Consider the following 6,000-nt stretch of genomic DNA (forward strand, 5'->3'; position numbering starts at 1 on the left):
GGGCTCAGAATTACCAGGGGAGTCAGGCTCAAAACTCCTAGAAAGGGCATCCGCCTTAACATTCTTAGAACCCGGTAGGTATGACACCACAAAATTAAACCGAGAGAAAAACAACGACCAGCGCGCCTGTCTAGGATTCAGGCGCCTGGCAGACTCAAGGTAAATTAAATTTTTGTGGTCAGTCAATACCACCACCTGATGTCTGGCCCCCTCAAGCCAGTGACGCCACTCCTCAAAAGCCCACTTCATGGCCAAAAGCTCCCGATTCCCAATATCATAATTCCGCTCGGCGGGCGAAAATTTACGGGAAAAAAAAGCACAAGGTCTCATCACGGGGCAGTCGGAACTTCTCTGCGACAACACCGCCCCAGCTCCGATCTCAGAAGCGTCGACCTCAACCTGAAAAGGAAGAGCAACATCAGGCTGACGCAACACAGGGGCGGAAGAAAAGCGGCGCTTAAGCTCCCGAAAGGCCTCCACAGCAGCAGGGGACCAATCAGCAACATCAGCACCCTTCTTAGTCAAATCAGTCAATGGTTTAACAACATCAGAAAAACCAGCAATAAATCGACGATAAAAGTTAGCAAAGCCCAAAAATTTCTGAAGACTCTTAAGAGAAGAGGGTTGCGTCCAATCACAAATAGCCTGAACCTTGACAGGATCCATCTCGATGGAAGAGGGGGAAAAAATGTATCCCAACAAGGAAATCTTTTGAACCCCAAAAACGCACTTAGAACCCTTCACACACAAGGAATTAGACCGCAAAACCTGAAAAACCCTCCTGACCTGCTGGACATGAGAGTCCCAGTCATCCGAAAAAATCAGAATATCATCCAGATACACAATCATAAATTTATCCAAATAATCGCGGAAAATGTCATGCATAAAGGACTGGAAGACTGAAGGGGCATTTGAAAGACCAAAAGGCATCACCAAATACTCAAAGTGGCCCTCGGGCGTATTAAATGCGGTTTTCCACTCATCCCCCTGCTTGATTCGCACCAAATTATACGCCCCACGGAGATCAATCTTAGAGAACCACTTGGCCCCCTTTATACGAGCAAACAAATCAGTCAGCAGTGGTAACGGATATTGATATTTAACCGTGATTTTATTCAAAAGCCGATAATCAATACACGGCCTCAAAGAGCCATCTTTCTTAGACACAAAGAAAAAACCGGCTCCTAAGGGAGATGACGAAGGACGAATATGTCCCTTTTCCAAGGACTCCTTTATATATTCTCGCATAGCAGCGTGTTCAGGCACAGACAGATTAAATAAACGACCCTTAGGGTATTTACTACCCGGGATCAAATCTATGGCACAATCGCACTCCCGGTGCGGAGGTAGTGAACCAAGCTTGGGTTCTTCAAAAACGTCACGATAGTCAGACAAGAATTCAGGAATCTCAGAGGGAATAGATGATGAAATGGAAACCAAAGGTACGTCCCCATGAGTCCCTTTACATCCCCAGCTTAACACAGACATAGCTTTCCAGTCGAGGACTGGGTTATGAGATTGCAGCCATGGCAATCCTAGCACCAAAACATCATGTAGATTATACAGCACCAGAAAGCGAATAATCTCCTGGTGATCCGGATTAATACGCATAGTTACTTGTGTCCAGTATTGTGGTTTATTACTAGCCAATGGGGTGGAGTCAATCCCCTTCAGAGGTATAGGAGCTTCCAAAGGCTCCAAATCATACCCACAGCGTTTGGCAAAGGACCAATCCATAAGACTCAAAGCGGCGCCAGAGTCGACATAGGCGTCCGCGGTAATAGATGATAAAGAACAAATCAGGGTCACAGATAGAATAAACTTAGACTGTAAAGTGCTAATTGAAACAGACTTGTCAAGCTTCTTAGTACGCTTAGAGCATGCTGATATAACATGAGTTGAATCACCACAATAGAAGCACAACCCATTTTTTCGTCTAAAATTCTGCCGCTCGCTTCTGGACAGAATTCTATCACATTGCATATTTTCTGGCGTCTTCTCAGTAGACACCGCCAAATGGTGCACAGGTTTGCGCTCCCGCAGACGCCTATCGATCTGAATAGCCATTGTCATGGACTCATTCAGACCCGCAGGCACAGGGAACCCCACCATAACATCCTTAATGGCATCAGAGAGACCTTCTCTGAAAATCGCCGCCAGGGCGCACTCATTCCACTGAGTAAGCACAGCCCATTTACGGAATTTCTGGCAGTATATTTCAGCTTCGTCTTGCCCCTGAGATAGGGACATCAAGGCCTTTTCCGCCTGAAGCTCTAAATGAGGTTCCTCATAAAGCAACCCCAAGGCCAGAAAAAACGCATCCACATTGAGCAACGCAGGATCCCCTGGTGTCAATGCAAAAGCCCAATCTTGAGGGTCGCCCCGGAGCAAGGAAATTACAATCCTGACCTGCTGTGCAGGATCTCCGGCAGAGCGAGACTTCAGGGACAAAAACAATTTGCAATTATTTTTAAAATTTTGAAAGCAAGATCTATTCCCTGAAAAAAATTCAGGCAAAGGAATTCTAGGTTCAGACATAGGTGCATGAACAACAAAATCTTGCAAATTTTGTACCTTCGTGGCGAGATTATTCAAACCTGTAGCTACACTCTGAAGATCCATTTCAAACAGGTGAACACAGAGCCATTCAAGGATTAGAAGGAGAGAAAGAGAGGAAGGCTGCAGTATAGGCAGACTAGCAAGTGATTCAATTATGAGCACACTCAGAACTAGAAAAAAAAAAAAAAAAAAAAAATTGTCAGCAGACTTCTTTTTTCTCTCCTTTCTCAGCCAATAATTTAACCCTTTTTGGCCGGTCAAACTGTCATGATTCTCAATGGCGAGAGAACATAGCCCAGCATATATAAGTACTAGCTCTTGGAAGATGGAATCTAAACTGACCATGAACTAAACCTGCCGCACAATTAACAGTGGCCGGGTAGCGTGCCTACGTTTTATCCCTAGACGCCCAGCGCCAGCCGGAGGACTAACTAATCCTAGCAGAGGAAAATACAGTCCTGGCTCACCTCTAGAGAAATTTCCCCAAAAGGCAGACAGAGGCCCCCACATATATTGGCGGTGATTTTAGATGAAATGACAAACGTAGTATGAAAATAGGTTTAGCAAAATCGAGGTCCGCTTACTAGATAGCAGGAAGACAGAAAGGGCACTTTCATGGTCAGCTGAAAACCCTATCAAAACACCATCCAGAAATTACTTTAAGACTCTAGTATTAACTCATAACACCAGAGTGGCAATTTCAGATCACAAGAGCTTTCCAGACACAGTAACGAAACAGCAGCTGTGAACTGGAACAAAATGCAAAAACAAACAAGGACGAAAGTCCAACTTAGCTGGGAGTTGTCTAGTAGCAGGAACATGCAAAGAAAGGCTTCTGATTACATTGTTGACCGGCATGAAACTGACAGAGGAGCAAGGTTATATAGAGACTCCCACATCCTGATGGGAACAGGTGAACAGAGAGGATGATGCACACAAGTTCAATTCCACCAGTGGCCACCGGGGGAGCCCAGAATCCAATTTCACAACACGCGGATCAATCTGAATGGCCAGAGACATAGAATCACTCAGACCAACAGGCGTGGGAAACCCCACCATAACATCTTTAACAGATTCAGAAAGACCCTTTCTGAAAATTGCCACCAAAGCATCCTCATTCCATTTAGTCAGCACAGACCATTTTCTAAATTTCTGACAATACAATTCTGCCGCTTCTTGACCCTGAGACAGGGCCAACAAGGTCTTCTCCGCTTGATCCACAGAATTTGGTTCATCATATAATAATCCTAGAGCCTGAAAAAAGGCATCTACATTAAGCAAGGCCGGATTCCCAGATTCCAGGGAAAATGCCCAATCCTGAGGGTCGCCACGTAGCAGGGAGATGACAATTTTAACCTGCTGAATGGGATCACCAGAGGAACGAAGCTTCAGAGCAAAAAACAGTTTACAATTGTTTTTAAAACTCAAAAATTTGGACCTGTCCCCAAAAAACAAATCAGGAGTAGGAATCCTAGGCTCTAAAAGCGGAGTCTGAACAATATAATCAGAAATACCCTGTACCCTAGCAGCAAGCTGGTCTACACGAGAAACTAATCCCTGAACATCCATGCTAGCACAAGACTCCTCAGTCACCCAGAGGAAAAGAGGGAAGAAAAGACAAAGCAGGCTACAGAAAAAAAAATGGCTCTTTCTTCCCTTCTTCTGAGATGCATTTAACTCATTGTTGGCCAGTTGTACTGTTATGATCCGGTGACCTTGGAGCCGCATGAGAGACTTTCTCAGGAGTAGGTGGTACCTGTACTGACCGCAAACCCTAAACTAACACCGCAACTAGAAGTAGCCGTGGGATGTACCTAACACGTCCTAGACACCTCGACACAGCCGGAGGACTAAATACCCCTATAGATGGAAATGGGAATTCTATCTTGCCTCAGAGCAGAACCCCAAAGGATAGGCAGCCACCCACAAATATTGACTGTGAGTATAAGAGGAAAGACACACGCAGGCAGAAAAACAGGATTTAGCAAAAGAGGCACTTCTAGCTAAATTGAAAAGGATAGGACAGATTTCTAAGCGGTCAGTATTAAAATCCTAAAAAATATCCACAGCAGATAATACAAATATTCTACATCTAACTAATGACATAGAAAGTATATCTGCATCTCCTGAGAATCCAGCATGACTGAAAAATCCAAACAAAGTCTAAGCTGGACAAAAACACAATGAATTGCACTGAATTGCAAAGCACACTGCATGTGTGCACAGAGACAAAAAACCAGACACTTATCTTAGCTGAATTGGCAGCAGGGCATGATGAACCAGAGAGAGATGCAATCCCTCCAAGTACAATGGATAACTGGCATGGACTCATGGATCCTGCACACCTAAATACCTAATAGAGCTGCAATCAGCAGAAACACCTGCCCGGATTACAACCCCAAGACAACTGCACTACCACCAACAACCACCGGAGGGAGCCCAAGAGCAGAATTCACAACAAGTAACGCCCTGATGGCGGGCCTCCATTTACCCATACACGAAAATCACTGATGGTGAACACTGACACTAACCAAACACTGTTGACACTCGGAACCAAACACTGAGGACACTCGGAACCAAACAATGAGGACGCTCGGAACCAAACACTGAGGATGCTCGGAAACAAAGACTGAAGATGCTCGGAACCAAACACTGAGGATGCTCGGAACCAAACACTGAGGATGCTCAGAACCAAACACTGAGGACGCTCGGAACCAAACACTGAGGATGCTCGGAACCAAACACTGAGGGCGCTCGGAACCAAACACTGAAGACCCTCGGAACCAAACATTGAGGATGCTGGGAACCAAACACTGATGGCACTCGGAACCAAACACTGAAGACACTCGGAACCAAACACTGAGGACACTCTGAACCAAACACTGAGCACACTCGCAACCAAACACTGAGGGCGCTCGGAACCAAACACAAAGGACACTCGGAACCAAACACTGAGGACACCCGGAACCAAACACTGAGGACACTTGGAACCAAACACTGAGGACACTCGGAACCAAACATTGAGGACACTCGGAACCAAACACTGAGGACACTCGGAACCAAACACTGAGGACACTCGGAACCAAACACTGAGGACACTCGGAACCAAACACTGATGGCACTCGGAACCAAACACTGAGGATGCTCGGAAACAAAGACTGAAGATGCTCGGAACCAAACACTGAGGATGCTCGGAACCAAACACTGAGGATGCTCAGAACCAAACACTGAGGACGCTCGGAACCAAACACTGAGGATGCTCGGAACCAAACACTGAGGGCGCTCGGAACCAAACACTGAAGACCCTCGGAACCAAACATTGAGGATGCTGGGAACCAAACACTGATGGCACTCGGAACCAAACACTGAAGACACTCGGAACCAAACACTGAGGACACTCTGAACCAAACACTGAGCACACTCGCAACCAAACACTGAGGG

The sequence above is a fragment of the Ranitomeya variabilis genome, chromosome 3 (genome assembly GCF_051348905.1).
Source record: "Ranitomeya variabilis isolate aRanVar5 chromosome 3, aRanVar5.hap1, whole genome shotgun sequence".
Taxonomy (NCBI): Eukaryota; Metazoa; Chordata; class Amphibia; order Anura; family Dendrobatidae; genus Ranitomeya; species Ranitomeya variabilis.